Here is a 23,782-nt window from a genome sequence, read left to right as displayed (position 1 = left end):
TAAGAAAATTGAAACATAAACATATCCATCAACACAATGAAAATTTGGTAACGGAGTTCACCAGACTTCCCGCCTACCTCTCTGGGTCCTTAGCTTCGAGTGTGACCACTTTATTAGTCTTCAAAATGCTTTTACATACATGAGCTCAAAAATAGAGACTCAAATGAGAAAAATGATCTCACCATTGCGTCCAGCTCCAAATTTTGAGTCAAATGAGTATAAACTTGACCATATTTGGCCTCTGTGACTTCCAAGCCCCCTAGAAAGTCCAAAACGACATATGTATGGGAAAGACCACCTTTATCCTACACAAAACCGCCTCTGTGGAGGAAAAACCACTTCAGAAAACGTGCGTGCTCCTTTGGGCTGATTTTACCTACAACAAAATTTAAAATGTGTTTCTGACAACTTGTTAACAAGTCTACCTTGCTTGGAGCATTGGCGAGAGGCCTTGTGTGAAGTCGTTTGTAGGAATGGGAGGTTCGTGGGTCGAATCCACCGCCTGACCTTACTGCCTTTTTACATTGGATATACATAGACTATGATTTGGCCTGATATAGTTTCGCTTTTTTTTTTTCTGATATATGGTTCTGTTATGATATATATGGTATGTAGGTTAATACTTTCCATTACATGTGGGATAACTCGCCAAGAAGACCGGCATCTGGTGGGTTGACCCCAGCCGTTGGCCTTTTATTCCGGTAACCCTTTTGTAAAACCATAAATATAACACAATCCGCAACCTTATCAAGAATTACCATAGCCCATCCGGTGCAGCCCCTATGGAAAAATCTCAGTCTTCTGGGAGGTCAGGGGTTCGATCCTCCCTGATCCCCATAATTTTGGAAATAGGTGATATTGGGCAAAATCTGGGCTGCCACGTGTCAGCACTAGATTGGCCCATATCAACCAATCATAATCTTCCACGTCACCTCCTCTACTTACATCATCCAAGACCCATGGATGATTCCTGGGATGGGATGACACATGTCCTTGCTGACATAGGTGTTGACCTAGTTGACCGTTGACTGTTGGCCTTTGACTTTTTGACTTGTTCCCTAGTTTTCCCAAAAACTTTGACTCGCTCTAAATTCTTCATCCGGACTCGGATTTATGCACCATTTGCACCATTGGAATCGTATTGATGGGAAATTTGACTTGATCCTACTTTCAACTACATTTGAAGACTTTTATATCGATGCAAAACTGGATCCATTTTGGATCACTCCTCCCCACTAGAAGCTTTTGGACCACCAAAAGTTGGTTTTAATTGTTGAAAATGTGAGGATATGATTCCCTCACTTTTCCAATCTCTATCCATCATTCTTTACTTGGATTTGTACCTTTGAGTCCCACTTGAAGATACTCAATATTTCCTCGTCACGAAGTCCTTATCCTCCTATCAAGAACAATATACTTTTGTAGCTCATTGAGATACATGGGCAAAAAATATTCAACGGAAGGTAACTAACCTTGCTCTTCGGGATATTCAACCAATGAAGGCTCATACAATCGCAAGTTTTCAACATTTACAATGGAATGGATCTGCATATAAGCTGGTAGATCTAGGCGAAAAGAATTTTCACCAATTTTGGCAAGTATTTTGAAAGGACCATATCTAATTGGTTTAAACTTCTTACCTTCCCCATCCAATATTGCTTTGCTGATGTACAGCCAGTTTTGATCACCAACCTGATGCTTGTTATGTCACACCTTATACCTTGCTTGCCTTCTTTCTAGTTGTTCCTGTACTGCCTAGTAAATTTCTTGGATTTGTTCAATGATCTTATTTGCTTTGTTCACATCACTGTGTCCATCAATTGCTATGTCTTTACCAAAGACAAAATCCAACAAAGACTTTGGTATAAAAACAAAACAAGTCTCAAAAGGAGATCTCTCAGTAGAAGAATGTTTTTCATGGTTGTAAGCATGCTGCACATAACAAAAATTCTCAACCCAAAGTTTGGGATGCTTGCTGTAATATCCTCGAAGAAACTGTATCATTGTTTTGTTGACCACTTCTATCTGACCATATGTGTGTGGATGAAATTCCGTGTTCTTATTTAACTTTGTGTCCATTAACTCCCATCGAATCGACCAAAATTTCCCGAAAAATCGAGAATCTCGATCAGATACAATAGAAGTGGGTAACCCAAAATGAGCCCATATATTTTGAAAGAACCACTTTGCAATTTCTTCAGTTGTGACCTGTTTATTACATGGTGTCAAAATACACATCTTACTGAACCTATCCACAACTACATACAAAAGTGGAGTATACAAGCCTAATTTTCTATTACTTGGCTTTCTTGTAGCACTCATAGTACATCCTTTAATATATCTAGAAATTGTCTCATTCATTCGTGGCCAATAGTAGAATCTTTGTAATTGTGCAACTGTTTTACTTACACCAAAATGACCTAATATGAGAGAAGTATGTGCTTCTTGAATTATATTAACTCTTTCATTTTGTGGAATGCATAACTTTCCCAAATGATATAAGAGTTTGTCCTTTATGAAATAATCCAATTCTTCTACCTTCTTACCATGACTTAAAGTTGCATATACATCCTTAAAAATTGTGTCTTGAGCATATTGTTCAATGTAACTTTCCTGAATTATTGAATTATGCTTAAGTATTATGGATGAATTTATAATTGGTCTTGATAACATATTTGCAAACTTATTATGTATGCCCTTCTTATATCTGATAACAAGATGAAATTGTTGTAGAAACCCCATCCACCTGTAATGTCTTGATTGTTGCAATTTAGTTTGTGAGTGTAAGCATTGTAGTGGTTGATGATCTATGTGTATGATTGTTTCTTTACCCATTATGTAATGTTTCCACTTTTTAACACTCTGAACTAATTCATAGAATTCTTTATCATATGTAGGATAGTTAACTACTGCTGATGTGAATGTCTCATAATGAAAGCATATAGGCTTTCTGTGTTGCATCAACACTGCCCCCATGGCTTATTCACTTGCATCTATCTCGATCTCAAATGGATGTTGAAGATTTGGCAATGCTAGTATTGGCGTTGTACTGATCCTTTCTTTCAATGTATTGAAGGCTTTTTGTTGTTTTCCTCCCCACTAAAACACCTGTTTCACACTTGTCAAAGCATGTAAAGGAGCTGCAATCAAAGAAAAGTTAGCAATAAACTTTCTCCAATATTTTTCTGCCCTTAAGAAACTTCTAACTTCTGTAGCAATATTGGGCTTAGGCCAATTTAGAATGACTTCAACCTTAGAGGGATCTATCTTCAATTCACCACCCCATACAATATAACCCAAATAATTCAAAGATGTCCTACCAAATTCACATTTTTGACAGTTTTACAGAGAGTTTCTCTTTTCAAAACATCTAAAACCTGCTTTACATCGCTTACATGTTCATCCCATGTTCTACTGAAAACAATAATATCATCTAAATAGACTATTAAAAAATGATCAATGAATGGTCTAAATACATCATTCATGACTCACATGAATGTGGTTGGAGTGTTAGTTAATCCAAAAGGCATTACCATCCATTCATAGAGTCCTTGCTTTGTTTTGAAAGAAGTCTTCCATACATCCTTTTCTTCAACTCTGATCTGATGGTAGTCGCTTCGCAAGTCCAATTTAGAGAAGTAAATTTCATCTTTTAACTAATCTAACAAATCATCAATACGAGGAAGAGGATAATGATTCTTTATTGTGATTTTATTTAATGCTCTAAAATCAATGCACATTCTACATGACTCGTCTTTCTTTCTCACTAACACAATAGGTGATCCACACGGTGATGTGCTTGGTCAAATAAACCCTTGATCGAGCAACTCCTGTACCTGATTCTCTATTTCTACATTCTCTAGATCTGATAACGTGTACATTCCAATGTTAGGTAGTGGAGCATCTTTCTCCAAATAAATCTTATGTTCTACCATTTGCTTGGGTGGAAGCCCTTTAGGCTCTTGAAACAGAATATCATAATCGAATTTTTTTTTAACTATATATGCTTTCGGTTTAGGATTACAACCTTGTAAAGCAATGGATTTATCAATATCCTTTGCTTGTACAATCATAAGTAAAAATTGTTTACCTGAATTTACAATTCTTTTCATCTGTCCTGAATTTATGAGAGAGAAGTTATCTTTGAGTTTATGAGCCTTTACAATATATTCAATTCCTTAGTGAGTTGATACTTATTTTCAATTTGATATAAGATAGCATTTCTATCATAAAAGTATGGACATCCTAATACAATTCCACATATGTCCAATGGTACTATGTCTAACTCAACCTCATCTACAAACTTTGACCCAATAATAAATTGAAGTTTACATTGTTTCCTAACTTGTAGCTTAGTTTTATCACACACCCAACCTAATGGATATGGATTTTCATGAGGTTTTGTTTCTAGACTCAACTTCTTTACAATTGTTTCAGACATCAAATTAACTTGTGAACCACTATCAAATAAAGTATCAATTTTAGTATGCTTGGAAATGAATCTAATGTGAACTAACTCATTTCTTTTCCTCTCACCATTATCATTATCAACAAAATGTGAAGAAGTACTTGTAGATTCTTTAGAATATTTACCTTTTATACCTGTAGCTGTAACTGTTGTCTCATCACCTGAATCTGATCCCAAGTCCTTTTGAATGGCAACATCATTCTTCTGCTCCTTCCTCCCAAAATTCTTAGGCTTAAATTCTGGATGCAATGACCAACAATGTGCCTCATCATGGCCTTCCTTCTTACAATGAGTGCATGAAGGTTTATATTTCTTCACAGTGTTCATTTTCTTCTCCTTTCATTTAAGTTTCTTCTTGTCTTTATTCGCGCTTTCAATAGGTTTGGATGATTTCCCAACATCATGGGTTACATTTTTTCCTCTAGCTTCTAGATGAGTTTTTGTACCGATACATCATCTATGCTAGTTGGATTAAGCATAAGTATAGTATGCCTCAAATAACTATGTAGGCCACCTACGTATTTCAACAATGTCTCTGGTGAGTCCAATGATATGCCTAATGTTAAAGCTCTTTTACGGAATTCCTGAGTATAACTTTGAACACTTTGACCTTTTAATTCACGTAGTATTTGCCAAATCATCATTTCTTATTGCATATAAGCCAAAGGATAAAATTGATTTTTAATAGCAGAAACAAATTCATTCCAACTTGAAATGATTTTACCATGCTTTTTGAGATCTGCTTATGTCTTACCTTCCCACCATACAAGTGTTGTTCCTCCAAGTCGAAGGCTAACAAGCTGGATCTTCTTCCTTTCTGAAACAACTTTCTGCACCCTGTAATACACTTCAATTTGTCTTATCCAATTATCAAGCTTTTCAGTGTTAAGTTCTCCATCATAAATCAGAAAATCAAATTTTACATCTAATTTGATCAAAGAGGATTTCTTATTTTCCTTCTTAGAAGGACTAGATTTATGAGAGGAAGATGATGATGATGATGATGATGGAGGAGATGGTGGAGGAGGCATTTCTCCCTTTCCCTTATCTTCTTGGTCTTTAGGTGATGAAGTGCCCTATTTTTTATTCTTCTTACACTCGCGATACATCTCTTCCACCATTGTGCGTATCGTCATGAAACTATCCAGAAATTGAGATTCTAACCCAAGTGGGGTTTCATCCGTCATCCTTCTTTGTTAAAAGACCCTTCCAATCTCTGGATTCGCCTCAACAAGTTCACCTTCACCTCGTTCGAGCCTTAATCTAGTAAGCATTCAAATATTCACACAATCTTGTCAGACCTTAAAAGTCTTGCTGCTCTGATACCACTTGATCCATTAATGAAAAATGTATTATAGAATTTATGTGAAGTTTTCTTATGTTACTTAGTGCAATGGATCGAAAACATTGTGAATAACATAAACAAATAAGCAAATTGAAACATAAACATATGCATCAACACAACAAAAATTTGATAACGAAGTTCACCAAACTTCTTGGCTACCTCTCCGGGTCCTTAACTTCCAGTGTGACCCCTTTATTAGTCGTCAAAACGCTTTTATAGACATGAGCTCAAAAAAAGAGACTCAAATGAGAAAAAATATCTCACCATCACATTCAGCTCAAAATTTCAAGTCAAACGAGTATAAAATTGACCATATTCGGCCTCTGTGACTTCCAGACCCCCTGGAAAGTCCAAAACCACCTCTGTCTAGGAAAAACCACCTTTCTCCTGTGAAAAACCTCCTTTGTGGAGGAAAAACCACCTCGGTAACATGCGCGCTTCTTTTGGCAGACTATACCTGCAGCAAAATTTAAAAGTTGTTTGTGACAGCTTGTTAACAAGTCCATCTGGCTTGGCGCATTGACAAGAGGCCTTGTGTGAAGTTGTTTGTATAAACGGGAGGTCGGCGGGTCGATTCCACTACTCGACCTTACTACTGTTTTACATTAGATATGCATAGACTATGGTTCGGCTTGATATAGTTCCGCTTGCTGTTGCTGATATATGGTTCTGTTATGATATATATGGAAAGTAGGTTAATAATTTCTATTTCATGTGGTATAACTCACCAAGAGGACCCATGGCCAGTGGGTCGACCTCGGTCATTGGCCTTTTATTCTGGAAACCCTACCGTAAAACCATAAATACAACACAACGTGCAACCTTATCAAGAATTACTATAGCCTATCTAGTCCAGCCCCTCCAGCGAAAACCCATTCATCCAAGAGGTCAGGGGTTCGATCCTCCTTGATCCCCAAAATTTTGGAAAATAGGTGATATTGGTCAAAATTTTGGCTGCCATGTGTCAGTACTAGATTGGCCCATATCAACCAATCAGAATCTGCCACGTCAACTCCTCTGATGACATCATCCAAGACCCGTGGCTCATTCTTAAGTTGACATGTGTCCTTGTTGACGTAGGAGTTGACCTAGTTGACCATTGACCATTGACTGACCATTGATCGTGGATCTTTGACTTTTTGACTTTTGTCCTAATTTTTCGAAAAACTTTTACTGGCTCTAACTTCTTCATCCAGACTTGGATTTATGTGTCATTCGCACCATTGGAATCATATCGATGAGCACTTCAACTTGATCCTACTTTCAACTAAATTTGAAGACTTTGAGATGGAGGCAAAACTAGATCCATTTTGGATCAAAGGGAGAGAGAGAGAGGAGATAGAGGGGTAAGAGAAGGCTAATTCAACTGATGGTTGTAATCACTCTTTCTACATCAATATAGAACTAAAGTTGTGTTTTCCACTCCGTGATGTTGGTAGTATAACTTGTTTATATGCTTATCTAATATATTCTAGCATGAGTGGCTTAGTTATATGCAACTAGATATCTTTTATATGTTAATGAATTTGTTTATCAAGGTTTTATAATGTGATACTACGCTTGCCTTTGCTATGGGAAGGTTTGATCTGGAGCTGGCTTAGGAATCTTCCACCTAGGTGCATTACGCTCTCTAGCAACACCACATTAAGACTCGAGGTAATAATTCCTTCTCAATGTGATATTCGTTTGTTAAACATAGATATGCATGTATCTTTGTGACAGGTGTAGCTAATCTGATTGTCTGCAAGGGATGTTGGGAAGATCCTTGAGGATTTTCTACATCACCAAACACCCATGTATTAATCCCTATAGCAGAATTAGTGACTCTACTAGGGACTACACTTAGTTCCCAGTTTTCCCAGAAAGTTCCTATAACTCTCTTTCTTCCAAGCCTTCTTGTAGTTCTTCATTCCCTTTCCAACCACTCAGGACCATACAACACTCTTCTCTCATTTCTCAACCCTAGATCTGATCTCCACAACCCACTTTTTGAGTATTTTTCCTCACTAACGTAGGTTACCAGTGAAAAAGGTGCTTTATAAAGCATTTTCCCCTCACAAACAGAGCATTAGTGTTGAAACTAACTCTCTATAGCCTATAGTACAAAGCATTAGTCAACCATTTCTTGATAAAAAACTTACCTTGTAAACTCATGTGTTGAAAAATCTACTTGTAGACTGATCAGGGATCTGTAGCTACACTTGTTTGACTGGTCTGTATCCTGAACAAACCTTTTTTTGAGAAAATAGCTTTACTACTTAAATTTTTTGTTTTCATTAAAGAAAAAATACACTGTTTTCTACTTAGCTGGTTAGATCTACTTTATTTGTTTTCAATAGTTGTTAGTGAGCATTGAAGTTATGTTGGTTATGCTAGTGTTTTACTGAATATATATATATATATATATATATATATATATATATATATATATATATATATATATATATATAGATATATATATATATATATATAGATATATATAGATATATATATATGTATATATATATCTATATATATATATATATATATATATATATATATATATATATATATATATATATATTGATGTATGAATGACTCTAACTTTGTAGAAGCATCTTATTCATCGAAAGCGAAAATTTACAAGCATTGTTTTTGCATGATTTGAGTCAGAGTCCCACATAATTTCATACGTCAACACCCCTACCGAAGACTCTAATGAATTACATTTAAAATCTACCTAATAAAATCAATCAACAACACTTTTTTGAGTAAACACTATTTACTTTAGGCTAGGATCTTGGGATAGGCAGTGTGAGTTAACTGCCCAAGATCATACACCGAAACTAGTGTCATTAAAGAGAGAAATCCTTTTGTGCTTATACTATCCAGGACTACTCCAGTAAAAGCGGAGCTAAATGCAAGACAACATAAAATTGTAAGTGAAGGTAGCCCTCCTTTGATAACATCTCCTTTGGGTATTATGTGTATCAAGGATCCCTTCGGGGATATCGGAGTTGAGTCGGGGACTCAATTATCCTGCCCACACAACGTATTGTCTGCGACTATGTCCCCCTCAGTAGTGTCTATGATTTGAGGTATCCTTAGTGGCCATACTTTTAGGGATGAGCACAAGGTGACTGGGGCGGGCTACCCTGGTACTTAACACATACAAACCTATTATGTCTTCTGTTTTTGGGAGGGTACTCGTCTTCACGAGAGTACTTGACCCCTTAATATAAGGTTTGGGTGAAGCCCAAGAGTAATTGTAACTATACATTTGGCCAGCTCTCTTTGTTATTCATTGTGATATTGGGTTTCATCTCTAGTGATTGGTGCTTGTCAGATAGGGTCATTTCCATCTGCTTGTTGATTGATTTCCTTAGTGTATTTTTTATTTTTTAAGTGCCAGAGTGTTATCACTAAGACTTTAATAAACATCGCTGTAAAATTTAATGATAAAAATTATCAGCCACTGTGGCTACATCCGGACCTCATTGTCAATCTATATGGTTGTGTTTAGGACTTCTTGTTGAAAATATTGACAAGAAATGCTAAATATAGAAGTGCTAAAAATATCATTTCCGGATACATTCCAATTTTAGTTAGTCCCTGAACTAAAATTGAGAATTAAAATTCGAATTTGATCTTAGCAACTATTTGAAAAATAAATAATTAATCCATCTTGAGTTAGTTAGTTGGAGAAAATCAAACATGAAGTCGATGTGAGGACATGCACCAGTTATTCCTTTGATTGAGGAATTCATCCCTTAATTAAAGAAATAAGGATGAGTTGTAATTTGAGTTGCAATTAGTTAGCTTAGTTTAACTGAGTTAAGTCTAGTTAGATTAGTTCCAATAGTTGGAGGAACTGATTGTGAGTTCAGTTAGTTAATGCATGCATGCATGTAACTTCAGATAACTGGATATTCTCTCATAAATAACTCATGCATGTCAGTTCTGTCAGAGACCCAGTTGAGATCAGATGGTGGGACAATGTACTATCAGTTTCAAGATTATTCCATTAAGGATACCTCTTGCATGTAGAAGGAATTCATTCCTTGAGGATTGTGTAGTTATTTTTGAGTTTAGTGAGTTGTGTGAGGCCATACTTAACATAGGTGGCATCATTGGACCTGAGGAAAAACTGCGCAAGGAAATAGGAGGCTTGGAGGATTGAGGGAAGGCAAATGTTGTGTCTATTCAGTTTTTGAGTTGTATTCGAAGGATTGTACAGAGAGCTGGATAGCTTGTGAGATAAAGCTTTGTCTAATCCAGAGATATTTCCACTTGTCTGATAATACAGAGATTGGGGTTTTTAGCTGAGGCTTTCCCCAGAGTATTCTTCTGTGTTCATGTGTGATTTATTTCTCATTCTCTGTTATATGTGTTCTATTTGATCTTAATCAAATTGATTAAGCTTCTGCAAAGTTTGTTGTAGAAGCAGATCAAGTATTTTTCTTTAGTACATTTCATTATCAAGTGATATATAGTGGGAATTTCTACATGGTATCAGAGCATGGGTGATCAAAGCGAAGAACATTATACAAAGAAGGGAGAAGTTCGAAGTTTGAAGTTCCTCATTATAGAAATCGAGTTCTTATCACATTTCAATTTCAGCAATGGCGTTCAATGGTTTGAGACTCGAGTATGTCCTTGATGGAAACTCGAATTATATAGCCTAGAAGGATCGCATGGAAGTGGTATTAGAGGACAACAGTTTGAAGGACTTCATTGATCAAGAAGTCCCCAAGCCCACAATAGCTAATGCCCAAGAATTGGTAGAATGGAAGAAATGTGTGGCTAGAGCGAGGAGAATCCTCTTGGAGGGAGTTCGAGACCACATTGTCTCGAGCCTCCATGGGAAGGAGACACCATTTTCAATGTTGAAAACATTGAAGGATCTATATCAGAACAACAGTGATCAGAGGAAGCAGGCGCTAAAAAACAAGCTTCGGAAAATCAAGTGTGAAAAGGGTGACACGATCTCTACATATCTGAACAAGCTCACCACCTGCAGGGATGAGCTTGGAAGTGTAGGGATCACGACAGTCAATGATGACATGGCGAGTCTTGCTCTCCTTAGTCTTCCTAAGAGCTAGCATAGCTACCAAGACTCAGTACATGGAAGAGAGAAACTACTAGATTGGGAATGACTTTGGTCATATCTGATGCAAGAGGAGATAAGAAGAAGCACCAAAGATGGATCTTCATCAAAGCAAGATGATGAAGAAAATCTAGCCTTATCGAGTAAGGCTAGGAAAGGGAAATGGAAGGTGTCCCATTACAAATCGAGTTCTTTCCATGGTGGGAAGAAGTTTGACAAATCGGAAGTGCGATGCTTTCATTGCCATGAGGTGGGCCATTATGCTATGAATTGTCCACCGAAGAAATCCAAGAAGGGATCCTTGAATGGATTAGATGGTGAGGCACTGGCCTTACAGTTCGAATTATATTTCTCTCTCATCGCATGCATGGTTTCATCGATGGTGGGATGTGTTTGGTACCTAGATAGCGGAGCCTCATTCCACATGTCTGGCAATAGGAATCTTTTTAGTACCTTGGAGGAGAAGGATCTCTAGATGCGCATCGAGATGGGTGATGATGGAAAGTACTGTGTTTCAGGTGAAGCTAAAGTTATGTTTCAGAGGGAGCATGGAGATCCTCTCACCCTCACTAATGTAAAGCATGTACCGAGTCTAAAGAAGAATCTTGTGTCCATTGCTACACTGGAAGATAAAGGCTATGATGTAGTCTTTAGTAAAGGATAGGTATTCCTGAGGCATATCGGCACTAGATAGACAAAGAGAATTGGGATTCGAGTGAATAATCTCTACAAGCTAGAGGTAGACGACTGTGCTGTATTGAGTTCCAAAGCAGAGTTGGTGCAGAGCCAAGATGTTGGTGAGCTATGGCATAGAAGATTGGGCCACTTGCACCATGGGGCCTTGAAGATCATGCAACAGATTTCTACTGGACTACCCAAGGGAAAACTAGAGCAATTGGATACATGCAAAGGTTGCACCTTGGGTAAGTATGCAAAATCTTCCTTTCAGGATCGAGACAATAGAGCTGGAGCAATCCTAGAGCGAGTTCACATAGATGTGTGTGGACCATTCTCTATAGCCTCCATCGCTAAGCACAAGTACTATGTTATTTTTATTGATTATTTTTCTCGTAGATGTTGGATCTACTTTATGAAAAATAAGGATCTGACCTTCTTAAGGTTTTGTGAGTTCAAAGCCTTGGCAGAGAAAGAATCTGGAAAGAAAATAAGGGCCTTGTGAAGTGACAATGGTGGAGAGTATGTCTCCCAATAGTTTAAGGATTTTTCACAGTAGAAGGAATTAAACAGGAGTTGACAACACCCCATAACCCATAGCAGAATGGGGTGGCCGAAAGGAAGAAAAGATTGAATGTGGGAGCAACTCGAGCGATGTTGCATGAACAAAGCCTACCACTTCATTTGTGGGCTGAGTCATGCAATACAACAGTATACTTGCAGAGCAGAAGCCTGCACCATATACTGGGGATGAAGACACCAATGGTGGCCTTTTCTGGGAAGCGACCAGATGTGAGTCACTTCAGGATCTTTGGATCATCGATTTATTACCATGTGAATGTGAGAGAGAATGTGGGATAGCCATCCTCTCAGTGTAGACAGAGGAGATCACCCAAGTGGTACACTAGTTACATGACCTTGCTTGGGGAGTGTGTAGCGACCGAACCTTCTTCTTTCAAGGAAGAAGTGTAGCAACCAGTCTGAGTTGATGCTATGGTAGAGGAGTACAAATCTATCATTCGAAATAGTGTGTGGGATGTTGTCCCAAGACTGGAGGACAAGTCAGTGGTAAGTTCCCGGTGGCTTTACAAGGTAAAGCAGGCAGCTGATGGTAGTGTTGAGAAACATAAGGCAAGGTTTGTTGCCCGTGGTTTCTCATAGGTCAAGGGGATCGAATACAATGAGAATTTTTCTCCTATAGAAAGGTACTCATCTATCAGATCGATGTTGGCACTATCAGCTCAGATGGGTTGCAAGATCCATCAGATGGATGTGAAGACTACATTCCTCAATGGTAAGATTGAGGAAGAGGTGTACATTGAGCATCCGAAAGGACTTGAGACCTTCGATCATGAGTCGCATGTGTGTTGAATTGAGAGAGCTTTGTATGGACTGAAGCAAGCACCTCGTGCTTGGTACACCCAGATCGACAACTATTTAACCGGGTTCGGCTTCACAAAGAGTGAAGTAGATGCGAACCTTTACCACATCATGGTAGAAGGTAAGCCATTGATCGTTGTACTTTATGTTGATGATTTGATTTTGACAAGTGATGATCAGTTGATCAAGTCTTGCAAGGAGGACCTTGAAAGAGAGTTTGAGATGAAAGACATGGGTATTATGCACTACTTTCTAGGCATAGAAGTGTGGTAGAAGAGTGGGGAAGTGTTTATGTCTCAAGGCAAGTATGCCAATGAGATACTCAGGAGATTCTACATGGAGATTCCTCTAGCTGGTAACTGGAGGAAGGAGGATGCTACTTCAGGTGAGGTAGTAGTTGCTACTGTTTATTGGCAGCTTATGTGTTCACTGTATATCTAGTGAACACATGACCAGTTTTGTGCTTTGCATTGAACCAAATGCGTCAAGTTGTGGTTCAGCCTACCAAGCTATTTTGGAAGGCAGCGAAGCATATGCTGATACCTTAGAGGCACATCTCAATATGGATTGTGGTACATACAGATAGAGGGAGCGAAGCTTTAGGGCTTCACAGAGGCTAATTGGGTAGGAAGTCCATCAGACCGGAAGAGCACTTCTGGAGGAATCTTCAACCTTCATTCAGGTGTAGTTTCCTGGTACAACACGAAACATAGGTCAGTTGCACTTAACTTAGCAGAGGCTGAATACATCTTGATGCAGGAGCATCTAGACCTAGCCAACAATGTGATGAAATGGTCACATGTTGTGGCTAAAACAGAGTGAAATTCACTGACTGTCAGTCAAAATCGATTTACTAAGCAGGTTGGATTCCTCAAATAGTTTGTTATTGTAATAAATCGAAGATTAGATTATTTTGGATTTTGGGATAGAGCTGTTAGTCTAGGTGTGCTTGAAAAGAAACGGAATAAAAGAATTCTGTTCTATCTTGAAAAAGATAGGAAATTCTGTTAGATAATTTAGGAGAATTATTCGAGTGGATAATAAATAGAGAAAAATTGTAATAAGCGAGGGGAGGATTCTTTTAGAGAGATTAGAGTGACTGAGATTAGAATAGGTTTGGGGTGGAGTGTAAGTTTAGAAGTGTGTGTGAGGACTGTGCTATGTAAAATAGAGATCATTCTTTGTGTAATTAGGCAAAAGGCCGAGACTCTGTTTGTGAATAAAATAAATGTTTCATGTTTCAATGCAGAAGAATTCGTGAGGATAGATGTATTACTTTCCTTTGTAATTTGATTGTAGTGGCTGCGATCTGTGTGTTTTTATGTTAAATTGTAGAATTCCCATGTTTAATGTAATTCTGGCGCGTCGACATTTGTGAATTGAATAAAGTTTTAACACAGAGAAATGGCGTAAATCACTTAGTGGAACCTTTTGAGTGGATTTGGAAACATATCAGTTGTTTTGTATGGCATATCGGGTCCGATAAGACCATCGCATCAGATCGGAAAGAAGTTTACAAATCGCATTGTATGACATTGGAATGTGCGATCTCCGATTTCCGATTAGATTGGATCGGAACTGTGGCAATCGGCAGGATTGGCATTTGAATCTTTGCGATTTACGATTCCGATTGAATCGGATCAGAACATGGGAATTGGCATTAGATCAGAGATGGTAATTGCATTGGTGCATTGAAAGAACTTGGTATTATATAAGTTTATGGTGATTTAGTGTCAACACTAGGAATCGATGGTGTTGAAAGCGGAGAGAAACAAATGCTGATCTAAGCAGTGTTCGATTATCCAATTGAATGCATTATATAGTCAAAGGCAAAAGGCACAATTCGGCTGTGTGATATAACCCAGTGAACACGTTGATAAGTGATGAGAAGTGTTAGACGTAGAGCAGAAAGCATCTGATGAAGGCATCGAGAAGTGTAGAGGTGGAATGATGGTGGATTGTATAAACTAGGAGCGTTGGCATTAAAACAAGTGAGTTTGAGGTTGAAGCAGAACTCAATTCCAAGACTGGAGAGAGCAGTCTTAATTGAAATAGAATGCTGAAGGACCGGAGGCATAACTATAGAAATTGACTGAAGATGGAGATTACTGTATGAACAAAGGCGCAGTCCACAGATGGGAGAAAAAGTGTATTACTGGTGATCAATTGGGTAAGGTATGGTGAGTAGAAAATGTTTGTAAGATATTGAATTTAATTATGGATTGAGAATTGGGAAATGTCGGACTTGAATTTTTGCGTTTGGTGTAAATATGGGTAATGCATTTTATATGCATGGTAGGAAAAGATTCTGGGTATTGCAGGGACAACCCTGCATCATTTTGGTATCAGAGCAGGAAGGCTCTATGGAAATTGAAGATGTCTACTTATGAAGATTTAAGACTACAGAGGCATGAAAACATTAGCATGTTGAAAAAGTGAAGGTTGCAGAAATATAAATCAAGAGAAACTATGAGAGAAGAACCAGATGCGTTCTTAAATGCAGAATAAGGAAAGTCCTTAGAAGTGGCAGTGAACCTAGAAAAAAAATCCAACAAGAGATTGGACAGAGAGACAATTGAAGTGGTTCGGAAGAGAAAGTGAGAGATTGCAGAAGCCTAGAGGGAGCAAAGGTGTTACTCAAGAGAAGATTCCAGACAGAGGATCGTGCTTACCAAAAGACTGAGTGAGGAGAGCTTAGTGAGGTAAGTGGCAATAGAAGAGGTTACTGTTGCAGAGGCTTGTTGTAGAGGAGCGAGGAGCTCATGGAAATAGAGGAGAAGAAAATGACTATAGATAGTCATAGTAGAATTTCACAAAGAAGCCAAAGCAGAAGGAGAGATGCCAAAGCAAATGGCTTGAGGACGAGTTAAGAAGAATTTGACAGAGAGAAAGCTAAGATAGATTTCTAGATTGGAATATTGATGAAGATGCTGCAAAGAAGTGTTGAAGGCCAGAAGAATGGTTGGACAATGAAGAAAAGAGCAATGTGGCAAAGGCTATGGGAAAAGAGAAATCAACAAGTGAAGTTAGAGATAGTAGAAGAGTTGAGAAAGATTGAGCAGATATTGAGTGCTCAAGAGGAATCAAAGGAATTCAGAGAAGCAGAAGTAGAAATGGAAGTTTCCGTTTGTAGACCAGAACAAGGTGAATTGTTGGGGAAAGAGGATAATGAGAGGTCAGTTGAAGATCTCATGGACTATTGGCATAGTTCAGAACAACTCGAAGATATGTTGACAAAGGAAGCAGATGAGGCAATGAGGCCATGTGATTTTAATTTTTATAGGTTTGTGTATGTTTGCAGGATATGTTGAGGATGATGGATAGTCTGATGAAATTGTCACAAACAGGAATGAAGCTCTTGAGGTGAAGTATGATGGAGAATCCATTTTAGAGGAAGAAGGTGTTGATCTACTGCAACAGAAGGAGTTCATAGATGAAATCCTATTTGGTGTGAAACAGTTAGATGAGGCTGATATAGATCAGAAGTCTAATGACAATTCCATAGTGGGACTACAAGAAGGTAAATAAATGAATTTGTTTAATGGAATTGATGAAAGATGCTTGCAATATGATAATGTAGAAAACAGGTCAACTCAGGAGTATTGCCAGGAAAAGAATGAAGCTGAAAATGGAAATTGTGATGAACTGCTGGAGGGATTTCACAAGGAAATAGAATTCTTGGAGAAATTACTCAAGGAACCTAAAAGAAAAAGGAAGCTTATAGAATCCGATGGAGGAAAAGGTGTGGAAGACAACATTAATAAATATGATGCTGAAATCAGAGAAATTGAGCAGCGATTATTTGAAGGTGAGATGAAAGATCAGGAGCAACAAGGAAGTTATGTTTTCAGAGGCATGAAGGAGACAAAAATATTAACTCAACAAGATGAATATGGAAATAACTAGAAATTTGGAAGGAATGATCATCTACATAAGAGTGACTTTGAGGAAGGCATTAAATTGCAGAAGTATAGAAACTGGCAGCAGAATGAAGAACCAGAAATTGGTCTGGCAGTACAAAGAAAGACAAGTGAAGACCAAAGATACAGATGGAGACTGAAGAAAAGGGTGAAGTGGAAGCTATTGCAACAGAGGTGGAATGGAAAGCTGATGAACGAGTTCAGGGAACTTGAACAAATTCATATTGATTTGTTAAAAAGGAAAGACTCAGAGAAATGGAGTCACAACAAGAAGGATCCACTGAAATCCAAAAGATCTATGATGGAGGATTGGTGCTTGAAGCATCAAAAGAAACTGGAAGGTATTGTATTTTGAAAACTGAAGGTTGTTGTGTGTTTGTAGGTCATATCGACTTGAGGAAAGACAAACAGTTATTAAAGGATGTAGTATTAACAGATGAAGAGATGACTACTCATAGTCATATGCAGAATAAGGAGGGAAGTTACAATCAAGTGCAGGGAGATGTCCACTCAGATGACATTCAAAGAATAAGTCAAAAGGAGGATGGCAAAAGAATTATTGAAATCAAAGGATACACTGAGCTGTTTAAAACTGCAGCTAAAAGAGGACAACTATTGAAGATTGAGCAGTCATTGAAGATCATTGACCTTGAAGAAAGCCAGAGTAAAGAAGGATTAAAGACAGATATTGTGGACAATGCAGTTAGTGAAGATTGTGCAGAACTTTTGAAAGAACTTCCAGATGGGATGGCAGATTTGTGGTATAAGTCGAATCTTTTGATGAGGAAGCCAGGTAAAGCATTTGTGTTTATTGAGTTGATTAATTTTGATGAAGATTTACATGCAGAAAAAAGGCAATGTGGAATCAATCTGAAACAAGAAGTTAATTCGAAAGAACAGAGGGTGAGATCAGAAAGCCTCAGAATGAGGAAATGGTGGTGAATTTATGCTATGAAACTGCTAAACTAAAGTTGAGTTTTCAAGAAATTTGTGGAGATATAGGTATGCTGGAATTTGAAGTAAGGAATGATGAAGTCATGAATGAGAAACCAGAAGAAGGACCTGGGAAAAGGCATTTGTACATTTCAGAAATGTATATGGAAGATTATGGGCACAAAGATTATGATGTTCTAATTCAAGAACACAATCAGTTGCAACAGAATAGTATTCAACACATGGAAAGTGAAATGGAAAAAGAATTGAATGAGTTCTGGAAACTCGTACTACAACATTCCAGTAAAACAAATACGGGACAAAAGAATAAAGGAAGATTGGCTGGAAGAAATGGTACAGGTGAAGGGAATGGAAAACTGCGAATCAGAATGAGCAAAACAACAACAAAATATTTGAAAAGGATAGCAGTAGATAGTGAGGCATTACAACATAGTGGACAGAGACTTGAAGGACAAACAACAACAACAGTAACTGAGGACAAATTATCAAACCAAGTATGGGATCCAGGAGGAGACAGACATGAAGTACATGATCAGGAGATCATGGTTAATTTAAACTTTGGGAGTCTGATGCAGGAGCATCTAGACCTAGCCAGCAATGTGATGAAATGGTCACATGTTGTGGCTAAACAGAGTGAAATTCACTGACTGTCAGTCAAAATCGATTTACTGAGGAGGTTGGATTCCTCAAATAGTTTGTTATTGTAATAAATCGGAGATTAGCTTATTTTGGATTTTGGGATAGAGCTGTTAGTCTAGGTGTGCTTGAAAAGCAACTGAATAAAAGAATTCTATTCTATCTTGAAAAAAATAGGAAATTCTGTTAGATAATTTAGGAGAATTATTTGACTGGATAATAAATAGAGAAAAATTGTAATAAGCAAGGGGAGGATTGTTTTAGAGAGACTAGAGTGACTGAGATTAGAATAGGTTTGTGGTGAGGTGTAAGTTTAGAAGTGTGTGTGAGGACTATGCTATGTAAAACAGAGATCAAATAAATGTTTCATGTTTCAATGCGGAAGAATTCATGCGGATAGATGTATTACTTTCCTTTGTAATTTGATTGTAGTGGCTCAATATGTGTGTTTTTATGTTAAATTATAGAATTCCAATGTTTAATGTAATTCTAGCGCGTCGACGTTTGTGAATTGAATAAAGTTTTAACATAGAGAAATGGCGTAAATCACTTAGTGCAACCTTTTGAGCGGATTTGGAAACATATCAGTTGTTTTGTATGGCATATTAGGTCTGATAAGACCATTGAATCAGATCAGAAAGAAGTTTACAAATCGCATTGTATGACATTGGAATGTATGATCTCTGATTTCCGATTAGATTGGATCGGAACTGTGGCAATCGGTAGGATTGGCATTTGAATATTTGCGATTTCCGATTCTGATTGAATCGGATGGGATCATGGGAATTGGCATTAGATTGGAGATGGTAATTGCATTGGTGCATTGAAAGAACTTGGTATTATATAAGTTTATGGTGATTTAGTGTCAACACTAGGAACCAATGGTGTTGAAAGGAACAGAGAGAAAAAACGTTGATCTAAGCAGTGTTTGATTATCCAATCGAATGCATTATATAGTCAAAGGCAAAAGGCGCAATTCGGCTGTGTGATATAACCCAGTGAACACGTTGATAAGTGATGAGAAGCCTTAGACGTAGAGCAGAAAGCATCCGATGAAGGCATTGATAAGTGTAGAGGCGGAATGATGGTGGATTGTATAAAGTAGGAGCGCTGGCATTAAAACAAGTGAGTTCGAGGTTGAAGCAGAACTCAATTCCAAGACTGGAGAGAGCAGTCTTAATTGAAATAGAACGCTGAAGGACTGGAGGCATAACTATAGAAATCGACTGAAGATGGAGATTACTGTATGAACAAAGGCGCAGTCCACAGATGGGAGAAAAAGCGTATTACTGGTGATCGATTGGGTAAGGTATGGTGAGTAGAAATTTTTTGTAAGATATTGAATTTAATTATGGATTGAGAATTGGGAATTGTCGGACTGGAAGTTTTGTGTTTGGTGTAAATATGGGTAATGCATTTTATATGCATGGTAGGAAAAGATTCTGGGTATTACAGGGACAACCCTGCATCACATCTATACCAGTGAGGCAGCATGCGAGGCCATTTGGATGCGGAAGATTCTAATGGGATTGTTTGGTTAGAGGATGGATCCAACATTGATCTATTGTGATAATCAGATTTGTATCAAACTCTTTGAGAATCCAATATTTCATTACAGGTCCAATCACAAAGATATCTAGTACCATCCTCTTCGAGACTGTGTGGTGAAGAGGATCATGTTGTTGCTGTATCTTTCGATCGAGGAGCAGGATGCAGATATTTTGATTAAGGCATTGTCAAAATGCAAGTTCAAGTTCCACAGAGACAGGATTGGGGTGACTAATATTCCCTTTCTTGTTGAGAGGGAGTGTTGAAAATAACAACAATAAATGATAAATATAAAAGTGCTAAAAATAGCATTGCTATAAATAGCATTTCGGGATAAATTCCAATTTTAGTTAGTCCCTGAAATAAAATTGAGAATTAAAAATTGAATTTGATCTTGGCAGCTATTTGAAAAATAATTAATTAATTCATCTTGATTTAATTAGTTGGAGAAAATCAAACATGAATTCTATGTGAAGACATGCAACAATTATTCCTTTGATTGAGGAATTTATCCCTTAGTTAAAGAAATAAGGATGAGTTTAATTTAAGTTGTAATTAGTTAGCTCAGTTTAACTGAGTTAATTCTAGTTAGATTAGTTCCAATGGTTGGAGGAACTGATTGTGAGTTCAGTTAGTTAATGCATGCATGCATGTAACTACTTCACTTCAGATAACTAAATATTATCTCATAAATAACTCATGGATGTTAGTTATGTCAGAGACCCAGTTGAGATCAGATGGTGGGACAGGGTACTATCAGTTGCAGGAATATTCCATTGAGGATATCTCTTGCATGTACAAGGAATTCATTCCTTGAGGATTGCGCAGTTATTTCTAAGTTTAGTGAGTTGTGTGAGGCCAAACTTCACACAGGTGGCATCATTGGACCCCAGGAAAAATTTTGCAAGGAAATAGGAGGCTTGGAGGACTGAGGGAAGACATATGTTGTGTCTATTCAGTTTGTGAATTGTATTCAAGGGATTGTATTAAGAGGTGGATACCTTGTGAGCTAAAGCTTTGTGTAATCCAAAGATATTTCCACTTGTATGATAATACAGAGATCAGGGTTTTTAGCTGAGGCTTTCCCTAGCGTATTCTATTGTGTTCATGTGCGATTGATTTCTCATTCTCTGTTATATGTGTTCTATTTGATCTTGCTCAAATTGATTAAGCTTTCACAAAGTTTGTTGTAGAAGTAGATCAAGTATTTTTCTTTAGTACATTGCATTATCAGGTGATCTACAGTGGGAATTTCTACGCTTCCCCCACTCAATGTGGAGGATCCACCGAGTTCCAGTGAACTAGATACCTCGTCTTTGGGAAACCAGTCTCTGAGATCTAACACAGAATTAGTTTGGACATCCCAAGATTCAATATTACTGGAGGATTTCTTTATTGAAGGATTTATTCCTCCATACAATCCTCCAATCATGAATCTGTTGGGACCACTCTTGGTTCCTGTTGCATTTGTACCTTCGTTATCTTCAGTTGGACAATTTCCACCCATCCTGTCAATGACTAATAGGTCATGGGATTTTGTGGACACTTTTGGTCCACCACTACCTCCCCAGTCAACAGTTAGTACCACAACTCTGATGGCAAGCCCCGCTATCCCATCTATCCCATGTTCAAACCCTATGGTGACACCCACCATGAGTGGAACCCAGTACATTCCAGGTTCTGCCCCTTTTGTGTTAGCCCCTAGATCTTTGACAAGTGCTACATATAGCGCTCCTTATAACACTCAATATAGCATGGTTAGCACACATCCCTTCAACCAGCAATATGGTTGGCATCCTTTATGTAGTTATAACTCCTAGATTCAGGTATCTGGCGGCATTGTTCCCAATATGCATATACCAGCCGGGAGCATCACAATTCCCCCTTTGTTTTCAGGTATGCATGGTCAGTCATTGATTGACATGAACCATCCTTATGTCAGTCAAGGAGCTATGGTTAGTTATGCGGTGAGCAGGAACCCTCAACGAGGTCCCAATCAATCCATAGGGGCACCCTACTCACAACCTAAAATGATTCAAGCAGGCACTCCTTATCCTGGGGGCACTTCCATCCCCCAACCTAACAATCTCTATGGAAACCCACAAAACAATACCATACCCCAAGGTACTTACTATACCATGCAACCTGTGTATAATATTGGAAACAACACGATGGGAGGACTGCAAGGATCCATAAGTCATATGTCACCGCCTTGGTTTGATTCGTGGGCATCAAACACCTTTCCTTTCTTGGAAACACTTGATATCCCCAACTTGTACAAACTTACAAATAACCCCATCTATCATAACTTACCTTGGCCACCAATCCTGCATAAAGCACCGACAGAGATCCCGATGTTTCAAGGGAAAAAAGGGAGGATCTGGGTAGACACATCACCACTTATCATCTATAGTGTGTTTCTAACTCCATTGTGGATGATAGCATCAGTTATGTCTCTTTCCATACCATTACTGGCAATGCAGCCAAGTGGTACATTTAGTTATCACACGCGTTAGTCAATACCTTCGACGTTTTAGTGATTGAATTCTTAAAGCACTTCTAGATACCCATCTTCTATGAAACTGGGACAGAACCCTTAACTTCATTATGTAAGGATACCACCACCCACATATCTGATCATATACATGAATGGAGATGTAGGTAGAGGTTATTCAAGGCCTGCCTCCCAGGCTATCTATAAGCGGATTGGTTCTGCAAGTCTTTACTCCCCCAAATCACTAAATATGTCGCCTTAGGTGGTACGGTCACAGAAGACCAATCCATTCATTGTCCCCAACACTTAGATTTGATATATTCATAGTCTGGCACTCTATACGATGTAATTCCCAATTCCCCTCACAACTCCAATGCTCCCTCTACTCAGCGACCCAGAGCACATGCTGATGGGATTATCAGCACAACCTCCATGGTTGTTGTAAAACAAATCAGTGGTCACATTTTCCAGATGTTAGTTGACCCCTCTACTAAATCGACTACTCTTCCTACCACCGTGATAAACTCTATGCAGTCTACACAAAAACCCATTGGTAAGAACAAGAAGAATAAGAAAAATGCTTCTCCTTCTGAAGAGCAGCCAACAAAGCAGCACAACCCAAAGAAGAAGGTTGTTGCATCCTCTAATGATGGAAAGGACAAACCCTCCAGATTCCCTTGCAAAATCTATGCTGAAGATGACACGACCTATCATTGTCTACATCTTCAGGAATGAAAAAATTTCATTTCTAAAAAAGACACTGGAAGGACCTCGGTTATCCTGAATAATCCTTTCCCTACTCAGCAGTAGAAGCATCTTATTGAAAACCAAATCCAACCCTCCCAAGGGGGAAATAGTGGTTCACAACATCCTTCAGCTGGTGAAGAACCATCTACTATTTACACCTTTGGAACAGTAGATCTAAAAACTAGAGCCAAATCATATGGAACTCCAGTTGTTGATACCAAGGAAGCCTCCTTGAGTCAAAACCCACTACCGCCTAATGATCTTCATATCGAAAGGACGGTTGCTGATCTTGTAATTCGCCTCCGAAAAGGGGCACTTCGTCGCACAATGCATAATACATCTACAAGTGCTGCCCAAAACTACACTATTGTAGAAGATTTGGCGCAAGCATCATTTGCTATGTCGACACTTGAAGTATTACAAACCTGTCTAGCATAAAGGAAAGTTTTGGTTTTGGCAATTGGTGGTATTGACCCTCAGGATTCCATGGTTGCAATTTTTGACATGGACAAATGTAAACCTTCCATTT

This window comes from Pinus tabuliformis, chromosome 3_2, assembly GCF_031772625.1.
Source record: "Pinus tabuliformis cultivar Carrire ecotype Pingquan chromosome 3_2, CPIR1, whole genome shotgun sequence".
Taxonomy (NCBI): domain Eukaryota; kingdom Viridiplantae; phylum Streptophyta; class Pinopsida; order Pinales; family Pinaceae; genus Pinus; species Pinus tabuliformis.
The sequence above is the reverse complement of the archived record's forward strand: the minus strand, read 5'-3'. Positions refer to the sequence as shown.